We start from the raw sequence: 21722 nt of genomic DNA, 5'->3' as shown, positions 1-21722 counted from the left end.
GGGGCTCCCACAATCCATCTTTCCTCACATTACTGATTTTTTTCAATAGCATTTGGACCTTTTTCACATTCAGATTTTTTTCTCATTTAATAAAATCTTTTAATCAACAACATTAAAAAGAAAACAAATGGAACATTTTTTGGAACAATAATTAAAAAAAAAATCTTTCAATGCCTTGGTTGTATACGTGTGCACACCCTTTATAAAGGGAGTTGCAACAGTGCTGAAATGTAAAGAGCATTTCTGTAGAGAAAACAGCATTTTTTCTGCCTTGATGTTAAGCTTAGGGAGCCTGTCTTTTAGAAATTCTATTTCTTCACACCCTGCACAGCCTCCCGACAGACTAACGAATATTTTTGGGAGAAATTGGCTCACACACCGGAAGACACTAACGTTTATTTACGTTAGAGTATGTGAATAACAGTTTAACCGAAAAAGTTTGTAATTGTGATTTTGTTAAAATTTAATAAATCGTCTATCATCAGTAAGTAATTATTAAGAAATTGTTTTATTTCATAAACTATAAGACAATTTAGAGAGTTTATAGGTCATAAACGTCGCTTATGTTCTTTTAACTCTAGCGTTCAGGATCCAAACCCAGGTGCGGACGGTTGTGTTTCTTGAATCTCTTGTAATCATCAAAAGTCGATGTGTAGTCCTTCAGTACTTTCTCGAGTTGTGCCATGGATATTTTATACGATCAATACTTGTCATGCTCTTTTGCATTTTCCTTAACTAAATTAGTTCAAATAATTTAGGATTTAACAGAACTAAATGAGGTACATTTAAAACAGCAGCGCAACTCTGCAGCACGTCGAGTGTGCCTGCATTTAATTGTGTAAACCTGGCTCTCTCTGAACACGAGCAAAGAGTTCTCACTCAACAGAAGATTGCGATGTGAGTACTGTAATATAAAGCACCTGGAGATGCCAGGGATTGAACCCGGGACCTCATACATGCGAAGCATGCGCTCTACCACTGAGCTACATCCCCGATGAAAAAGTTTATGGAACAGACTTAGAGATGTGCAAATGCTCACTGATCACACCACTCACGAAGAATGCCTGCAGTTTCCCACTTTCGCGTTTCTTCTACTACAGAGTAAATTCATAGGAATGAAAAAATAAGGAAGGAAAAATAATCGCATCGAAGCTTCAAGAGGCTGGGCACAAATTAATCTGTTATTTTTGCATCCAGTTACATGGGCGACGGTGGTTGATTCCCAGACGGGGGAGTGCTTTTTTTTCTACCTCCTTACTCGACTGTCCTTCAATTCTATTTTATTTGAAACCTATTTGCATCTTTTAAGTGCTCTTGATTAAACTATGCATAGAAAAACAGCAGTACTGATGATTTAACGTAAAAGGGTGAAACAACGCCCCAACCACAGGAATGGTAACAGGAAGGATCGTGTTCTTATTTAATATGTCCTTTTGAGATGTCTTGTCAATGCACACAGGCGGTAGAGCTGAATAATTTACTTTTAGTTCTTTCTATACCAGGAAGAAAGGAGCAGACTTTAACTTTAAGAGGCAAAAATGACACCTTGTCAAAGCTAATATTTATTAAAATGACATCACAACAAAAGAGTGGAGCCTTGAGTGAATAAAGCCTTGAGTGGAGCCTTGAGCTTTCATTGGATGTCTGTGTCTCCATAACTTTGTAGGTGAGAGAGAGGATTGTGATAATTTGCAGGTGCTTCTCGGGAGTGCGTTGGTGGTACAGGCGCCTTCCAAATAATTGAGTCAGTTTTTTAATCCCAGCCAGTGCAAACCCAAATCTTTTCAAGATAATCTGTGGTCCGCTAACACATCTTTTGAAACACTACAACAGGTAACACCCCGTGTGAAACATCATGAGCATCTATTAAACCTCTCTACCTACCCGTTCCTCACAGAGACATGACGAGGGTCTAAAGGGACATTTTGAGCCGTAGAAACATTTTAGCATTCCGTACTTTCCTGTGCAGTCAGGCCAGTTCCACTTTAACTGCGCCCGACAACGGAGGTCGTTTTGAAAACTACGAGAGTAAAGGAAGAGTAAAGGATTGGAAGCTAGGGAGTTTCAGGTCTGTGTTTTTATTATAGGTTCTCAAATCTGAATACCTTTTCAAGAAGTATTTCAGAATCCCAGTCAAATCCAGTACGAATGCTGCATAGATCTGCATTGTACAATTAGTATACTGTTTGTCCGTTGAATCAAACACGCCTTATGAAGCATTTCTAAAACAGGAGAGATTGTTAGGGAATGCGTCTTCCTGTAAAAATAAAATGACTTCAAGGGCACTATAAGCAGAGGTGCTCTACAGAAGAACTATAGCCAGAGATGCCAAAGAGGTCGAGATTTCACCACGTGAGAGAAAGCATCTCAGAAAACGAAGTTGCGGTCATTTCCACGCCTAATAAAACCACTAGGTCAAACAACAAGAGCTGAAGAGCCGCTGTTGAGAGTAACACGGCCGAGCGCTCTAAGGAGCTGGCTTAAACCTCCAGCCTCTTCAGGAGCATCTGTTGGAGTCACACTGCTACAGTGTATCGCCTTGTTAAGTATCCCTTTTATTGTTGTTGCTACCTCCAGGCGATGTAAACCAGATTCAGAAAAAAAATAATTTGAACAACATTATTCCCATGTTTTTTCGAAGGTGCGGTGGCCAAGTGGTAAGGCGTCAGTCTCGTAAATCGACGATCGTTTTATCAAACCCCACCTGTGCCTATTTCGAAGTCTTCAAAAAAACTTGCAATGTAGGAGTCTCAATAGTAAGAGAACATAACTATCGCCAGTGATTAGTATCCGTGCATATCCTGCCTTGTTTTTCAGTCGACAAAGCTTGTCTCTCTTCACACCCATCTTCTGAATGATCGCCTCAGCATTGGGAAGGAACGTGCGCTTGGTACAGCCCCTGACTCCATGGTCTGATCACAAACAGATCTGGTGAGCTGTCAGTCCAGGTTGGAAGTAACGTTCGAAAGCACTAAAAATCTGACTTAGGAATGAGAAGACCGTGTTTTTTTTAAACGAGTAAACGATAAAATAATATACTGCCTGCAAGACTATGTCAAGTTCAAGTTCAAGTTTATTGTCATTATACTCATACACAGGTATAAGGTATAACGAAATGCTATTTAGCTAGCTCTCGGACATAAGTAGTACAAAGAAAAAAAACACAACAACAATACAATTGTATAACAAAAGAAAGACAGAGACAACAGCCGATGTGCAAAAAACAACAACAGGCAGTGTGCAAAACAACAAAAAGGTAACAGGTTATGTGCAAAAACATGCATCAAAAGAATGAAATAAAGGGATAGAAATGATGGGGAGTGAGCTTTTGACATGTATGGTAGAGGCAGATTTTCAATGTGTGTTTGGGTTTTTGGTAAGAAAGAAGCAATCAGCACACATTTTTTTCAGGACAGTCGAGCAGTTTAAAACAGCAAATTCACAACTTCGTGTCTTTTAAGCTTTGTGTTTCACTCTCCAAATAGACGCACGGGTTCAAATCCCACTCCCGACAATCAGGCGTTTTACCCTGTCTTTTTTACCTGCCTTTACACTGTTTCAGTCTTGTTGTGCTCGCTGACAATCACAGTACGAGGAAAACGGAGAAACTGCTTAGCAAAAACATAACGGACAGAAAAAAGCTTCGTAAACACGTGAATGTGATTAGCAGCAGTAAGGTATGCATTCAAATGTTTAAGGCAGATTTATAAAAGCAGCAGAAGAAAGGTGCAGCCTTTGTGAGAATTCGCGGGTTTTTATGCTGCTTGGACTTCTTTCAAGCCTATGAATTGACCCCCGTTTTATTTTCATTTTCAAACTTCAGAACCGAATAACAAAAAGGTTTCATGTGTGACAGCATTCCGTTGCAAATACCGTTTCCACGATGTATTCAGCGACGGGAATGAAATGTTTTAGTGCTGGCTCAAATGCGAGGAATTTCAGAAAAACCTGGAAAAGCAACGCCTGCAGTAAATGACAAATCTAAAGCCTGTAGTCAGCATGAACAGAACAACGCAATGCTCTGTAAAAACGATCTGAAGCCGCAATTACTCTTTTATCGAGGGCAGTTCATTCCGATACGATGTTTCCGCAGAATAAATGAAATGCCGAACTCCAAACATGTTGTTGTCATTATTGTTACTCCTGCTGCTGTAGTTTTAAGCTTTAATCAGTGGGTATGTAATGTTGTAAAGGGGCTGGACTACTTTGTTCAGTCCAAATTCCACTATGTGAATTTATGCTTTTTTAATATAAGCATTAACAATACAATGCGTGCTCAAAAACCGTTACTTATTAGTTTAAGAAGCGGCAGTGTTTTGACAAACTGTGGTATTCGAACAGTAAATGCTGAAGTGTTTAATACTTGCTTGTGAGCAGATCTCCCTCGATTTAGACAAACTCTTGTTCGGCCGATGATTTCAGATCAAAATCTGAATCAAGTGGAAAGAAAGCTGAATTACGCTGGGTACTGGGTATCACTGTTACGCCATCAGGTCATGCTAGGAGGATTGGGGGGATGAAATTGACACAGAGGGACCCAATGTGGGGGCTGAACCCACAGTTCTGAGATTAAGAGATTCTTGCTCTATAGACTGCGCCTATATAACTCTTGTGCTCCAGCAGTAATGTTTCTGGGTGTGGATGAACATGACATAATAGACTGACAGCAGGAACACGTGGCCCACAGGCAGTGACAGTATCGCTATATTTGGTTGCAGTATATTGTGTTGAGAGCAGCAATAACTTTCCTGCAGAGATGGGAGTGCCTTTAATAAAGCTCTTTCAATCAGACAGAATAACAGGAACTGACCTAAAGTTTCGGCTGTGGATCCATCTCCACATGGGGGAAAGAGACAGTAAAATAGCGATGAAGAAACAGAAAGATTTGTGTTCGCTGCAAAGTAGGAAAGAGGTGGTCAGACACATAAAACAGCTTGGTGATAATTTGCAACGACAGTTTTATGTTATTTAGTACACGGATTTCTCTTCATGTTCCTTAAGATGTGTAATTTGTATGTTGGTTGTATGAGAACAGTTTCTTCTCAAGTCCTGTCAATTGACAGTGGAGAGCTAGCTGGTGCACATCTTCAAGAAGACTCTCTTTAAGGCAATTACAATTTTCTCGAACAAATCTGTGTCATATATTTTTAAATAGTTTAGCTAATGAGCAACGAGAGTATAAATTAATTCTCCCAACCTCCATTCGAAGATAAAACTCCATGTGCGAGTCTAAGTTTCCTTGAAGCTACTGATGTTCGTCATTATTGGACATTCCCGGTGATATTGACTAAGGAGCTCAATTTTGACGTGTCGTAGTTCAACATGTGCAAAACACTCGTATCTCCTCGGCAAGGTCAGTGATATTCTCAACAATTTGTGCCATTGCAATTCGTGCAATTCGTGCCATACTTTTTCGAAATGTATTCTGACATGCCAGGATCAGAGGGTCATATTTAAAGAAACTGGTGCATTAAAATTTCTTGTACTTCAGGATTTTGATAGTCTGTTACATTGTCTTTCACACGGCGGTGTCAGAACTGTGAGACATTTTCATAATCGGGGGGAAGGCTGTAGCAATAAGCAGAAAGTGCAATCACCTTTTCCCAGTGTAAGTCCGTGTTGTGGTGAGTTTTTAAAATTGGTTTGCGATTTTCTGAAATATATTCCATACAAAAATATAATTTGGACAGTCGCTATTTGGATATTCCCTTTCAGTGAAGATGTCTACAGTATTCCAGCCGGATTAGTACTGATTGAAGAGAGCCATCTACAGGCGAAAGGTGACATAACATCACAGCAGCACCATTTAAGGTGGAACGAAAAACACGCATAAGAAGCTGGTGAATAAGAAGCTACTGTAACTTCAGCCTCGTAGCAGACCCTGGGAGGCACGCTCAAAATAATCATCTTTCCCAGTACTTCAGGGTCATATTTAGATCGCTTTACTGCAATTTTATTTGATTGATGGGAGATGTGAAGCCATCGAGCCTGTACTGCGCTTTCACATTGAAATTGAAGCCATTTCTCCTGCTTTCTCTCAGTGTCCGGGCTGCAATTGCGTGTAAAGGAGGCGACTTGAAAATGAAACGTGTAATCACCTTACAGAGGGTCTTCACGACGGGGTGCGTCAGCTAGTTCTCCATTATTGTCAGTTTACTGGACTTCTGAAGAAACCTATCTACAACGAAGATATAAACTGCACAGTTTAAGGCACATGAAGAGAAATGTTTGCTGATTGACTCAAAAAATGTAGATACAAATAATCTGCCAGGCTGATTTACTTGTCCGACCACCTCCCTCCGTCCCCCTTTGCTGTTAACACAATTCTTTCAGTTTCTTTTCTTGTATTTTCCTTGCTATTTTAGTGTTCCCCATGTATAGATGGATCCACAACCGAAACCGTTTTCACCCTGTGTTTCTGCACACCTTGCACAGTTCCAGTGGTGCAATCGGTCAGCGTGCGGTACTTACACAGTAGTGCACAGCGGAGTCATGCCGAGGTTGTGAGTTCAAGCCTCACCTAGTGTCTTTAGCTACTGAAAGCAACTGTTAAGTTTAGATACTATCAGGTATCTGATGAAGATAAATTAACATCAAATGAAGAAGTAAAGGTTTACTTCGAGTCACAATCAAATAAGGCTCCGCAGCTGAAACATTGTGTTTCCTTCTCTTTTCAGCATGGAATAAACCTTGACTTTTTCCTTTGAAGCCCATGCATGCTGACGCAGCTCCCTACTTAAATTACCATCAGCTGTGTATCTCCAGCTGACCTGTACACAAATATATGAGAGAGGTCTACTGAGACGAGAGGAGCACTGAAGACTTGAAAAAGCTCTCGCATTAGACTCTGTGTTTTTGTTGTTCCCCAGATTTGTTTTTAATGTTCTTTTTCTTTTGAAATTGTTGCGTTTTTTTTTTCGTAGTTGTTAGACAACTACCGGGATTTACCTAGGTTCCTGGAAGACTTCTTGTTTTGTGTTTGTTGTATTTTCGGGTTACAACAATTGTTTTTTTCTATTGATAGGACCCCACGCATTACTATGGGAGTAGTTAACATTAGTTCTTACATTGTACAGTACCTGAAATTACCACATAAACTACTACTCTGTTTCCTTTTTTTTGACAGGCACAAGTGAAGTTTGTTTTTCCTTGCTGCTGATTGGTAGCTACAATGGGTCAATTGCAATAAACTTATATTCAATAAACTCCGCTGAAATTTGTCAGCAACTCTGTACTAATTGTCCAAATTGAATGCCCTTTTAGTTCATCTTTTTGGAGGGACCAGATGTTTACCTCCACCCTCTCCTCATGTACGGTTAATGTAACCCCTTGTAGGTATTTCAGAGCATCCCATCCCAACAGATCTGGGGTAGATCCTACCCACATGACAGCATTAAATGTTACCTCCCCATCTCCTAGTCTAATCTTGAGTTCTTGAGTTTCTCTGAGTGTTATTCGATTGCCCCCTACACCAGTGGCCTCCAGCTCCCTCCCTGTGAGCATGACACCACACCGTTTGGCTGACTGTTCAGATAAACAAGATAATTGAGCCCCAGTGTCCCATAAAAGTGACATTTGAATCCCATTAATCGTGCATTGTAATTTGAGCTCTTTTTCACTCAGTTCCTGAGATAGGCGTAGGGAGTCCACTAGGGGGAGTCCTAGTTTAAAAGCTCCCTGATAGCGCGTTTGTCTGCTTCGCTCAAATCCTGTAATTGTGACAACAGGTTTTTTTGCCCCTCTCGATTCGAGGGATTGAAAGGGGGATCTCCGTATCTTCCAATCCTGCCCTCACTGGCTAATTGCTTTTTGCAATTCTTTTGCCAATGTCCGAAATTTTTACAATAATGGCACCGACTTGTAATTTCGCCTTTTGGATTTAGTCGGGTGTCAGGGCCAGCTCCACCCTTCAGTATGGGGGGTGTCCACCCTGTTTGTATTGCCCGCACATTAGCATACATATTTCTCTCGATTTGCTGTGCCATTTTTAACTATTTCCTCAAATTGTTTGGTCGTATCTTGCCCTATTTCGGGCTCTTTTAACTGAAGGGCTTTGGCTATGTCAGGCTTAAGACCGCCCAAATAAATTTGTTTAATCACAGCAGAGGCATCGCTATTCACATCATCTTCGTCACTTAGTCCTGAGCATTCCAGCCAGAGTGTGACGAAGTGGTCAGTGAAGTCAGCCACATCCTCGCTTTCGTTTTGCTGACACGCAGATATCTTTTTCCAATCTGTCTTTGGTGGATAATTTTGTTTAAGCCATCGCCAAACCCATTCCCATCGCCCTCCCCTGCCGTTATCCTCACACAATCGTTTAAGTTCTCCGACACGCTTTTCCCTTGTCCTTCTGAGGATCATAGCGGCAGTCAGGGGGGAGATACCATAAGTATCTTTTAATTCCTGAAGCGCACTCCAGGTTCGCTGCATCCCTAATTTTGGGTGCGGTACTTCTCTAGCCCACCGGTCAATATCCTCCGGTTTTGGGTTTGATCGTATTAGGGGTTCAGGGAAGGAAGGTGCAAGAACGGACCCCCTCGGCTGGGTGCGAGACGGAGTTAGAGTGGCCCTGTCATCAACGGCGCCAGCCCCTGCTACATCAAATCCTTTCCCACTTCGAGTGAGAGTACAGATCTGCGGGCACCCTCCCTCTAACAGGGGAGACCCTGATCCGTCTTTATCACACTCATACCAAGTGTTATCCCAATCAGACCCCCCTTCTCCATATGGCCACTGTGGGAATTGATCCCAATTATTTTCGTTTCCTGCCTGTTTGTTCCCCTGTGGGAGAGCAGGATATAACTTAGTCGCCGGCTGTAGCACATCAACCAGTGCAGCATGACCAGGAGTTAATTCCTTCTTTAGTTTCTCATTCTCCTGTACTGCCTCTTTTAGCTTTTTTTCTAGTACCTCTTTTGCCGCGAATAAATTATCTTTCCTCTCATTTAACGCTTTTATTTTTTCTGTGAACTCCTTCTCTTTTTTATCCCATTCTGATTTCTCCTTCATGCTAATCTGCCACCTCAGGTGTCGGCCGATCACCAGGGCTGCAGCTAAATCTTTGTTTTTGTTCCAATGTTCATACGCTTTTTTACAGGCATCTTCGCCCCAAACTCCATCTGACAGACTCAGCTTCTTCCTATATTTTTCTTCCCTTTCAGTTAACTTACACTTTTCCGATATGTAATCAGATACTTCCACCACTTTCTCAAACACCCAATTAGCACACATGTTTGGTTTCTTTAAGATTTACTTTTGTCGTGTGTGAGGTAACAGCTCATTCAGTAGGGGGATGTTTTCACTTGGAAAAACCTGTGCATTACTGCACTCATTCAGCTAAGGGCGTCTGTTACCTCCAGATCTAAATGCCTCTCCGAGACTTTAGAGAGGACTTACACCGCACTGTTCACAGGTAAGAAACGAGACCTCGAAAACACCCTTTCTTGATCAGTAATTCACCATCCCCAGAACGCCAGCATCACTGCTTTTGCCCCGGGGTGGACTTACACACTGATCTCAATCAGGGCGATTCTCGGGTCTCACCGTCCTTTAAATTCTGCTACTTAATGCTTTGCTCTTTTATTATGATGTGTGTTTATGTTATTGTCATGCATGTGTATATTTATTTACAAACAAGGAAAACACCAAAAACATACATACATATATATATACCTCTTCTACTTCTGTTTCCTTTAAAACAAAAAACCACGCCACGCCAATCTGTGCACGATTAAGGCGTAGCTAATCTCAGGACCCCAGGCGCAATTAAGGCCCACACCAATCCTGGATTATACGTGCATTTAATGTACCACTCAGCTCCAGAACCCCGGGCGCAATTAAGGCCCACACCGATCCTGAGCCTCAGAACTCTGGGCGCAATTAAGGCCCACACAAGTCCTGAATTACGTGCATTTAATGCACAACTTGCTCTAGAACCCCGGGCGCAATTAAGGCCCACACTGATCCTGAGCCTCAGAACTCCGGGCGCAATTAAGGCCCAAACCAGTCCTGAGCCTCAGAACTCCGGGCGCAATTAAGGCCCAAACCAGTCCTGAACTTCAGAACTCCGGGCGCAATTAAGGCCCACACCAGTCCTGAACTTCGCGGTAAAGGTCCAAAACCCGTTCAAAAACTCCACGCGCAATTAAGGCATACACCAGCTTCGAACGCCTGTACACAATGCCGCGGACCACCTGCCAGACCAAATTCTGGGCTTACAGCAAACAACCCATTACATACACCGGTGTCTTCCCCAGGCCAGAGGAATTCAGGAACTCACGTTTACTCTGTCATCTCTGGGGATTCTCGCAGGGAGCAGAGACTTCCCAATCGGTCAGAGAGAGTCGGGACTTTTTTTTTTAAAAAAGAGGAGTCCTTACCTCTTAGTAATGTGAGCGCTGACCATCTCTCCTGCCGATGGGAAGTTCTGCGCCTTCTGGAGCATCCGCCGACTACGCCAAATCTGTTTTTACAGAAGGAATAAGGTTCTTGATCCAGAGATGAAGTAAAACAGATGAGTTTATTGCATGCAAGGAACAATAAAGCCGAAGTCTTGTTTCCCGCAAGAAACAACAAAACCGAAGTATTGTTCGATGTGCCGGTACAAACTTTTAGGTTATATAGTCCTTGCTTGCTGCTTCAGACGTCATTCGATGTTATGGTAAGTGGGGGGTGTCATGGTATTTGGCCAGTTAAGAGGCCCTGGCCAAATGGTCAGTTTAAGATTATGCCCCCAGGGGGTTCCTTGCTCACATCTGGAATCCTTATCAGTTAACCCTCTTTCCTCCCATAAGCCCCTGTTGCTTAGAAGTCTAATTTTCAGGCAGAACTGACTTAAGTTATTAACTCTTTTTACATCTTGTCTCTTACTTCAGATGAGAGGAGCACGATGGAGAACCAAAAACGTGAAAAAGCCTTCACAGTTAGTTTCTGTGTTTTTCTTGTTCCCCATCTATGTTTTTAATGTTCTTTTTCTTTTTGTTTTGAAGTTGTTTCATTTTTATATTTTTTTTATAGTTGTTAGACTACTACAGTGATTTACCTAGGTTCCCGGAAGACTTCTCGTTTTGTGTTTGTTGTGTTTTTGGGTTACAACCAATTTTTTTTTTTATTGATAGGGCCCCACGCATTACTGTGGGACTAATTAACTTTAGTTCTTACATTGTTCCTGAAATCTCCTTAATAACTACTACTCTGTTGTTGTTTTTTTTAAAAAAAGCACAAGTGATGTTTTTCTTTTCTTGCGGCTGATTGGTATCTACAACCGGTCAGTTGCAACAAACTTGGCCACTGAAATTGGTCAGCAGCTGTGTACTAAACTTGTTCTCAATTGCAACAAACCTAAAATAACAGCTGCTGCCCATTAGGTGTTACTGTAGCCTCTTCACAGGCTTTAAGCAGAACAAGCAATCACATTAGAACTGTTGTGAATATAGTGGAAATTATAAAGTCACTCAAAGACGAGCTTATGCACCACTCACTTGAAAATTATTGTTATATTTAACTAAAATTGCTTTCCAGACACCACAACTATTCACAATGAATGTTATCAATACATGTCTTAATGAAACGTGTAATTTATTCATAATTAACTTTAATGTCCATCTTTATAAGTAGTTGTACTGTATTACATGTACAGTCTTTAATATGCGATAGTGAATTATCAGGTATCCTGGGGAGGGAAGAAAACTGAAATGAAGGAAATACATATTTAAAGGGGGTGTATGTCTTAAATGTGTTCTGTCATATCTGGGAGTTTGAATAGATTTGTTGTATAATTTATTGTGATTTCACTCTATACTTGTGTTTCTCAGGAGAAAGTAGTAACGTTGGGGATTTGAGGGTACAAAAAATATGTTGTACTGTACTGGCAAATGTAAGGTTATGTTAAAAAAAATGTATTACCCTTTTGAACATGATTATTAGACACCTGTTGAATCTCAATCGGGGTTTCTTGAGAGATCGTTCAGTGAGATAGCCCTCCCTCTGGACTCCGCACTGAGCTGAAAGCTACGTGAGCTCCTCACTGCTTGTCCTGTACTGTTACCTGTGCTCTCGTCTACATTACAGTGCCTTGCGAAAGTATTCGGCCTCCTTGAACTTTTCAACCTTTTGCCACATTTCAGGCTTCAAACATAAAGATATCAATTTTGTATTTTATGTGAAGAATCACCAACAAGTGGGACACAATTGTGAAGTGGAACGAAATCTATTGGATTTTTGAAACTTTTTTAACTAATAAAAAAATGAAAAGTGGGGCGTGCAAAATTATTCGGCCCCCTTGCGTTAATACTTTGTAGAGCCACCTTTTGCTGCGATTACAGCTGCAAGTCGCTTGGGGTATGTCTCTATCAGTTTTGCACATCGAGAGACTGAAATTCTTGCCCATTCTTCCTTGCAAAACAGCTCGAGCTCAGTGAGGTTGGATGGAGAGCGTTTGTGAACAGCAGTTTTCAGCTCTTTCCACAGATTCTCGATTGGATTCAGGTCTGGACTTTGACTTGGCCATTCAAACACCTGGATACGTTTATTTGTGAACCATTCCTTTGTAGATTTTGCTGTATGTTTGGGATCATTGTCTTGTTGGAAGATAAATCTCCGTCCCAGTTTCAGGTCTTTTGCAGACTCCAACAGGTTTTCATCCAGAATGGTCCTGTATTTGGCTGCATCCATCTTCCCCTCAATTTTAACCATCTTCCCTGTCCCTGCAGGCCCAAACCATGATGCTGCCACCACCATGTTTGACAGTGGGGATGGTGTGTTGGGGGTGATGAGCTGTGTTGCTTTTACGCCAAACATATCGTTTTGCATTGTGGCCAAAAAGTTCGATTTTGGTTTCATCTGACCAGAGCACCTTCTTCCACATGTTTGGGGTGTCTCCCAGGTGGCTTGTGGCAAACTTTAGACGAGACTTTTTATGGATATCTTTGAGAAATGGCTTTCTTCTTGCCACTCTTCCATAAAGGCCAGATTTGTGCAGTGTAAGACTGATTGTTGTCCTATGGACAGACTCTCCCACCTCAGCTGTAGTTCTCTGCAGTTCATCCAGAGTGATCATGGGCCTCTTGGCTGCATCTCTGATCAGTCTTCTCCTTGTCTGAGCTGAAAGTTTAGAGGGACGGCCAGGTCTTGGTAGATTTGCAGTGGTCTGATACTCCTTCCATTTCAAGATGATCGCTTGCACAGTGCTCCTTGGGATGTTTGAAGCTTGGGAAATCTTTTTGTATCCAAATCCGGCTTTAAACTTCTCCACAACAGTATTACGGACCTGCCTGGTGTGTTGCTTGGTCTTCATGATGCTCTCTGCGCTTTCAACAGAACCTTGAGACTATCACAGAGCAGGTGCATTTATACAGAGACTTGATTACACACAGGTGGATTCTATTTATCACCATCAGTCATTTAGGACAACATTGGATCATTCAGACATCCTCGCTGAACTTCTGGAGTGAGTTTGCTGCACTGAAAGTAAAGGGGCCGAATAATTTTGCACGCCCCACTTTTCATTTTTTTATTAGTTAAAAAAGTTTCAAAAATCCAATAGATTTCGTTCCACTTCACAATTGTGTCCCACTTGTTGGTGGTTCTTCACATAAAATAAAAAATTTATATCTTTATGTTTGAAGCCTGAAATGTGGCAAAAGGTTGAAAAGTTCAAGGGGGCCGAATACTTTCGCAAGGCACTGTATATCTTTATTAGTAGCTGTATTACAAGTAATGCATATACAGTCTTTATTATAGTTAGTTTTCAGTTATCCTGGGGAGGGAAGAGAATGGAAATTAAGGAAATAAAAATTTAAAGGGCTTTTAAGTCTTCAATGTGTTCTGTCATAGCTGTGTGTTGTCATATCTGGGTGTTAATTTAGTATATTTGTTGTATTATTTATTGTGATTTGACACTAAACTTGTGTTTCTCAGGAGAAAGCAGTAATATTTTTTTTTTAGTTTTTTGAGGGTACAGAAAATTGTATTGTACGGCCAAATGTAAGGTTACATTAAGAAACCCTTATTGTTACCTTTTGCAACGTTATTTATTTAAGACGGTTCTTCAGAATAGTGTCCCTTACGTATCTGTGACTGTGGTCCAACAATAACGGTGCTGAAATAGCCGGAATGTGTGGGAAGAAGATGGAGATGGAACAGGAGGCTTATTCAGTCGATAGAAAGGTTGTATAGGACTGAACACACTACAGTTATGGTATTGGGCTTAAGAGCATTACGATCCTACAGTCTCCTGATCCGTAATCAGATGCGTTATCCAGTGCACCACTGGCCCTTGTACCGCATTCCTCAAGTGCACCACTATGAGCTTGCGCCGCTACAATAATAAATCGCCCCAGTCCAAATTTTCTCAATTAGGTGTACGTTTTCTATGTGTATTTAGTTAAACAGTCTTTCATTTTGTCTGTTTTAAAAATTGCATCTCTTTAAAACAGACAAACGAGTTTATGTGTCGCGCTGAAATTCACACATGAGGGAATTCAAACGAAAGAAATCACAGAAAAGATATCGCGCTTAAAAAGAAATCCAGAGTGGAGATGCTGGTGATAGAAAACGATGCATGAGATGCTTTACCTCTGAACTAAACTCGGCTCTTTAATTGTGTTAGGAAGAGTGAATAGCCAACAGTGTACATTTTAAAAATCAAAGCAAGACAATGAGACACGAAGAGAATTCGGAACACGAGCCTCTCCTTCATTGTTTAATGAGCTTTTAATGAACGCCTAAGTGAAAGACAAATTCACTATTTTCACTTTGTGATTAAAAAACACTTTTATCACGTTAAGCACTCATGATGGTGTCGAATAGTTCTCTTTTCTACCCTCATCATTTGAGGATCCCCAGCTAAAATATCTTTTTAAACTACAACAAAATTGCAATATTTTGAATACTATTTAAGTTTACATAGTCACATTCCCGTGATATTGACTTAGGCGCTCAATTATTAACTTCTTGTAGTTTGACTTGTGCCAAAAGTTTGAAATCTCTGCAACTATCAGGATGCTTAAGGACATCCAAAGAAACCCCATCACATTTAGGGGAGACGGTGTTGAGGTCGGATTAATTTGAAATGCGTCTCTGGGGACTTTTGATTTACCAACGTTATGTTTAACTGAAGGATACGCTGACTGACTGTGCCATAGAAACTAACGCACATCACCTTTCTTCTACATTCACAGGTTTTTGGCTAAAGACAAAAAAATCTTTTTCGTTTCCTTGCCAGCTGGCAGTAATTCCTCTGCACTGACAAAACAGATGAGTATTTTATCTTTTGCAATTCGTATGGATTTTTTTAAAAACAAGTTGCTCCAATAATTAAATGAACACTTCCATTAAATTTAATGTAGAAGCATGTTGCTGTCCATAATGATAAACTGTGTGGCAAGACAGGCACCACTGGGACTCAACCCCAGGATCTCCTGTTTACTAGGCAGGCGCTTTAACCAACTAAGCCACAGCATTCTCGCATCCTAGTGTTAATCCTGCATCAGCAGGGTCAGCTTGTCGGCACGCCCGTCTCCATTTGGTGGTTTGAGCTGACGTTGCCATGACGTTGCCATTAAATGCGACCGAGAATACTCCAACCAGAGAACTAAGCCATGGCATTGGCATCAGATATCCCTTTTACAGCCACTTGGACACATCTCAATTGCTCTGAGACACCTGCATTCAGTGTGCGCTGAGCCTGCTCGCTGAGCAAGTGACGAGAAATGGCTTATGTCAAAGGAGTTCAATATGCTTTTTATGTTCAATGGGCTGTCCACTACAGCTAACACTGAAGCGCAGCACAGGCTCTGTGGTTTGACATCTCACAAGGTAAATGTTGAAATTGTAGGTGGAAGAGGAAAATTACCCTTGAGTATGGGGAAAGAGGCCAACTCATGTCCGGAGGGGGATAAAGTGTGTATGGAGGTGGCCTAGTGGTTAAAGCACTCTCCTCTTAGTACATGATACTCTGCACAAGTAGGTTTGAACCCCATCCTCCTCGAGGAAGGGCTTTGACACATTTTGACCTTTTTAAACTTGGTGTGCTTTCGTTTCGTTTCTTCGCTCCTGTACTACAGCAATAATATTTCTATAGGTGTATGATCATGGTAGGCTGACAGCAGGAACATGTGGCCCACAAACAGTGACAATATCAGAGGTGTCTGCAGTGTGTTGGTTTGTGAGCAATGATAAAATAACTTGACATGGAAGCAGGTGTGCCTGCATTAATACAGCTCCATTGAGAGGAAAAAGTAACACAAGAACCAACTTAAATTCAACAGCACGTTTCTGCAGCTGAAAACGGAACCTACTCCACGTGATGATTGAGCTCACAACCTTGGTATGACTCCACAACAAAAGCACCACAACCTGACCAATTGCGCTACTGGAGCAGCACAGCACAGTAGCACATTTTCCTCAGTGCACTCAAACAGTGCTTCTTCCCTAGCCTACCAGCTTCAAGACTTTTTTAAATCGATCAAAGATTCATTGGAAAAGGTTTGTCGATGGGTCAGGTGGGAATCACACCCGGATTCACTGCTTGCAAGGCAGCTATGTTCATCATTATACCCAGGACTGGCGCCAGGGGAATGATCTGTAGGGGGGGGGTCTGAAATCCTGAGGGGGGCAGTGATATTTTGGTTTAAAAGGAGCCGTTGCAACCATCCAAGTGAATTCTCATAAGCATGCCACTGATTAGTATTTCATGTTAGAAGATAACGACAAGCAATCTGGTATTTAGTGATAAAGAACAGTTCCACGTTCATCAGAACTCACGTGATTATTTTTGCCTGGAGCATCAACCATATGTGTTCATTTTTTCAACAACATCAACGGTAACGAGGATCTGAATCATTAAGAAATCATTGTAAAACCAACAGAAAGTACAAACTTCTATAACTACAGTCCTAGTTATATAACGATTGTAAGTATAAGGATAAACTACTGCAAGCCATTGGTCCACCTGAGCAAATAAGGTCATAATAATGTTGACACCCCAAAACATAGACACTATGTAACGTGCTGTTCCTGGATGGATAGCCCCCTGCACATCAAACAGTCTGATGTAGTAACTGTGAATTCGGGGTTAGTATAGTTATCTGACCATTGACAAAGTACAACTATTTTTTACGGCTCAAGTTAAGTAAGTGAAAGTGTTCAAAAACTTTTTATCCAAACCTTTTATCCAAAACTGAGGGGGGTGGAACTGTTCAGTTGAGGGGGCGATTTTTACATGCCAGTAATATTTTCACAAAACGTCCAAGAGTTACGAAAACACTTACTTTATGTATAAAGTACATTGTGTACACACTGTAAGTTCACAACGCGAGAAATACTGCTCAATATGGGATCCTGTCCAGGAATATCAGGGCTGTAAGGGGGTCAGATCTATAGATGTAGTAAACACATTAGTGGAGACAGTGTGTCTGTTCTCTGTATGAGAGCCGGACAGGAAGAATAATCTGTGGTCTGGGAAGAAGAGACCCTCGTTGGAAGAGCGACGCTTCTCACAGGAGAGAATGAAAAAAAAATCTTTTTCAGGGACGCTGATTTTTCTCCTTGGGGGAATTAAAAGCACTTACGGGGAGTGACCTTGTGGTGCAACGGTAGTGCATCTGATACCACATCAGAAGGTTGTGTGTTCAAATCATGTCGAGATTGGCAGATTGTTCAGGTTCAGCTGGTGCCGAACCCGGAAATTATACCATGCAGTTTGGTTTTATCTGTACACCACATAGATAATCTAAATGAAATAACAGAGCAGTACAGAACACGCATTCAGGAAATTACACAGCAAGTCATTTTGAACACGACAAGAGAAAGGGCACACAACACATCCGTGAAACATCACGTCCGACTTTAGAGACAGTTACATCACAGAATGGAAGTTTCAGGCCCCTTTTTCATTACAGGTTCAAACTAACCTGAAAGTTACAGAGTTTTAGGTCACTTTTGTATTAAAAAGTGTCTGAAGCCTGTAAATATAATTTGCCCTTTTTTAAATTGTGGATGAAATCCAATCCCATGTACCAAGACCTTACAGTATATTCATGTTAATTAAAATGACTAACGCTATTGGACATTAGCTGGTGCTTTTTGTAACGATTTGCTATTTCATGCTGGAAAGAAGGAAACCTGACCAACGTTTGCTTTCAGGTGCGGTTCATTCACATAATGGACATCTATTTCTGAGTAGCCTGATTTAAAAACACACGAACCCGGTAGAAGTCGAACCTACAATCTCATGATGCAAAATCAGACGCGTTATCCATTAAACCACTGGCCAATCATGTAACTGAATTGCACCATGGTAAGTTCAGCGCTGCAACTAGTAATACACCATCCCATCTAAAATTTCTAAGTGAGAAACGTGTTTTCTACATTTTTATCAGTTTTAAAATATCATCTCTTTAATACAGACAAAGGGTTTGTGTGTCACTTTGAAATTCTGATTGATTTAGAATTCAAAGAAAAAGATGTTTTCTTGAACAACGCAGTGAAATTATGACATCTTTCACTCTACTTCTCTCTTGTAGTAAAGCAGACCTTGCAGTGTGAGCATTTACTCCAGTAAATTAGGTCATGTATCATGTTAAATCACTTCTTCAAAACAAAACATTTCCTGGTGCAGGTTTTCTCCATGAAAAAAAATACATTTTTCCCTTACATGATTTCTCGTTTTTTTTTTCCATCAGAGTACAGAAAGAAGAAAAAAGGGAAAAGCAGTGTCGCAAAAAAACTCCATCGCCCTTGGGAGATGTCAAGCTCATCGGATATGAAAAGTGCCCAATAAAAGCAATTTCTCTTCATTTATCTTAGCTTCAGGGCTGCTGTTGTGTGTAGAGGAGGCAACTTGCTCAGCCAGCAGACTCAGTGCTTACTGAATACAGGTATGTTTTGAGTGTCATGCTGATCGTCTTATAAATGCAAAAGAAACTTTTAAAGCTGATAAAGTAATTTGCATGTGGCTACAACATCCCTGGAAGAGAGATTTTATCAGTTGCACATAATCGATATTTTTTACTTTTTGTTCATCACTGGAAATCTATTTTTTTAAGTTTTCTTAAGAAGATCTCATGAAGTATTGCCAGGACCTACCTTTAGCACTCAATAGCAATATTAATGGAGTAGAAATGTAAGATAAATTGATGATCTGAGCTAAAATAGTCCTTACGCGCCTCCTGTAACAGTGTTCGTATTCATAGCAAGTTATATTCTTTTTCAACCCCAAACGTTGCTATTGCATTAAGCTTTGTGCGACCATTGGAGGTTTCGGTAGCTTCTGGAGAGCGCACTTTTCCAAACTGAAACCTATAAGAACATTATTCAAGGTACACCATGTCCCAGAATCGTTCATCGGGACTAGGATTAATATCAATGGAAAGTACTTCAAGATTTAACTGAAATATTAAAAGAGTAGGAAAGCATTTAAAATAGAAAAAATCAGTTCAGATGATATTTAATTTTTGAGAAATGGGCACATACTGTACATCAGCTCAGTGAGCAGTGCGAGGTGCTCTCCTGGAGATGATGATAAATTAGTTAAAATCATGTGATAATTGAAAAAGCTTAATACTTAGTGAAACAGCCAGCACAAATGGTTGTGTTTGTGATTATGTCACTTCTCTACTATAGCAGCGTTGATAAAAGACCCTCTGAAAGCAGTAAAGCACTGCACAACTGAATTCGTTGCTATTTGGAGAAATCCACAAACTCGTGTTTTTCATGTGCTTTAAAAGACAGCCATACTCACCGACAAAATAACGACACTGCAGCTGATTTTTTCCGAAGCACAGTTGACCTTTCTGAGCCAAATGATGAAGCTCACCCAGTGAATACTATATCAGAAGGTGGAGGAAAGTGCAACTTTGTAACTACTGCAACCACAGGGACAACTGCAAGAAGCAGAATCAACTTCCCATCGAATGGTGTTGTTGTCTGAGGTACGCGATGTGAACGTGTGCAGAGAATCCCACAATCTCTTCAAAACTTGGACAAAGTATTTCTGATGGATTGCTGTGCGCAAAGATTGAATAAGCTTTGCTCCTGCCGATGATTCTGCGTGAAAAAGCACAGCATTCAAGTTTCACAGAAAAATGCACCATGCCTACAAAACCAATTTAAAAAACAATTGCGGCACACTACGATTCACACTGACTCAAAAGTGATCACGGCAGATGTTGTTCCCTGCATAATGCTGAAGGGACCAAAGAGCATTGCTGTTGGGAACACAAAATGAGGCTTTTTTATGCCTTGATGTTAAGCTGACAAAGACTATCTTGAAACACCTAGTTCAGTCTCTCGACAGACTGTCAAGCAAAGCTTTTACCCATTGAACTCGCAATAGAAGGAAGGTCTTAACCCACCAACACTTAGCAGCGGCAAGATTCAAACCTAACCCAGCGAAGAAAATGGAGCACAAACCCAGCACTTAGACCACCCAGCCACACTCCCAACACCTTACTCTTTTGGAGAACGTCGGGTGGGTTCAGCTCTTGTTGTGCGATGCTTGGAAATGACTGCACCTTCGTTTTCCGAGATGTTTCCTATCACTTCTTTGTCAGCTCTGAATATAGTGCTTCTTTGGAGCAGGCTTCAGACCTTTTATTTTATTTATAAAGGAGGGCGCATTCAGAAACGTGTAATTCCTGTTTTAGAAATACTTTGGGCGGTGTCTTTTATATAACGCACAAACAGTATTCTGATTGTATACTGTAGACCTGTGTAGCAATCATACTGGACGTGACTGGGATTCTGAAATGTTTCTTGAAAAGGTATTCAGGGCTGCTTGAATCTATAATAAAAAAGTGACCCGAAACTTCCTACCTTCCAATCACTGATGTAGCTCTCCCTAAACCTGTATGTGATGTTTTGCAGATGTGCAATGTGCCTTTACTCCTGTATTAAAACTGACCTCTGTTGTTGGGCGGAGTTGAAGGAGAACTAACTGCACAGAAAAAGCATGTAACAATAAAATGTTTCTACACTTCAAAATTGTAACGGACACGGACTGGAATCCGTGTCGGATCTTGTAGAAGACCCTATGCGATGCGGTAAGAGCTGGAGTAAACAGGAGGCGTGGTCAAAAGGAACACACAGGGGTTTAATAGTGCACAAAATAATAGTGACAGTCTGTGAGACAGTGTACGGGGAAGACAAAACGGCATCCAAATCCAAACGGGTCCAAGGGCAGGTCAAAGCACGGTCCGAAAGTCCATAAACTGGAAATCCATCCTGGAACGCGACAAAGTTAAAATCCCCGGGAGGGGGGAGCACACGGACAGACGAGACATGGAGGTCCAAGGGTGACGGGGCGAGATCCTCCAGACCCCGGGCTCAGGAAGCGGGAGGTGTCGGGGATGAGGCCTATGCCCTCAGGAGACGGACGTAGGGTTTCCTGGTACTAGGCGGGCCTCGCAACATCTTACCCTAATGATGAGCCCCGAGGACTGGAGGAGCTGGTCTTTAAATAATAACACTAAAAGGGTACACCTGGAGAGCTAAATGACACGAACAATAATGAGAGCAGTGAAGCGCCCTCTAGGGAGGGATGTCGGGCGTGACAAAAATGTCCCTTTAAATCCCTGCTCACACACGTCGGTGTGGGGAGCGGGCAGGTAGAGAGCTTTTACAGATGCTCATGATGTTTCTCATGGGGTGTTACCTGCAGTAGCATCTCTCTCCACGCCTTTGGAAAGAAAAGAGTGGCTCCAGTGCAAGGTATGGTCAGAACA

The 21722-nt window shown here is 41.4% G+C and overlaps 1 protein-coding gene and 1 non-coding gene across 2 annotated transcripts in view; one reads left to right on the top strand and one right to left on the bottom strand.

Moving 5' to 3' along the window:
* Window positions 1–21722, top strand: part of LOC138242535 (scavenger receptor cysteine-rich type 1 protein M130-like) — a 358811-nt gene that overhangs the window by 218279 nt on the left and 118810 nt on the right. The window lies entirely within an intron of this gene.
* On the bottom strand, window positions 922–993 carry trnaa-cgc (transfer RNA alanine (anticodon CGC)). Its single transcript has one exon. It is a non-coding gene; the product is annotated as a tRNA-Ala (tRNA).

Source organism: Lepisosteus oculatus, chromosome 14, assembly GCF_040954835.1.
Source record: "Lepisosteus oculatus isolate fLepOcu1 chromosome 14, fLepOcu1.hap2, whole genome shotgun sequence".
Lineage (NCBI taxonomy): Eukaryota > Metazoa > Chordata > Actinopteri > Semionotiformes > Lepisosteidae > Lepisosteus > Lepisosteus oculatus.
This window is presented reverse-complemented; position numbering and strand designations above follow the sequence as displayed.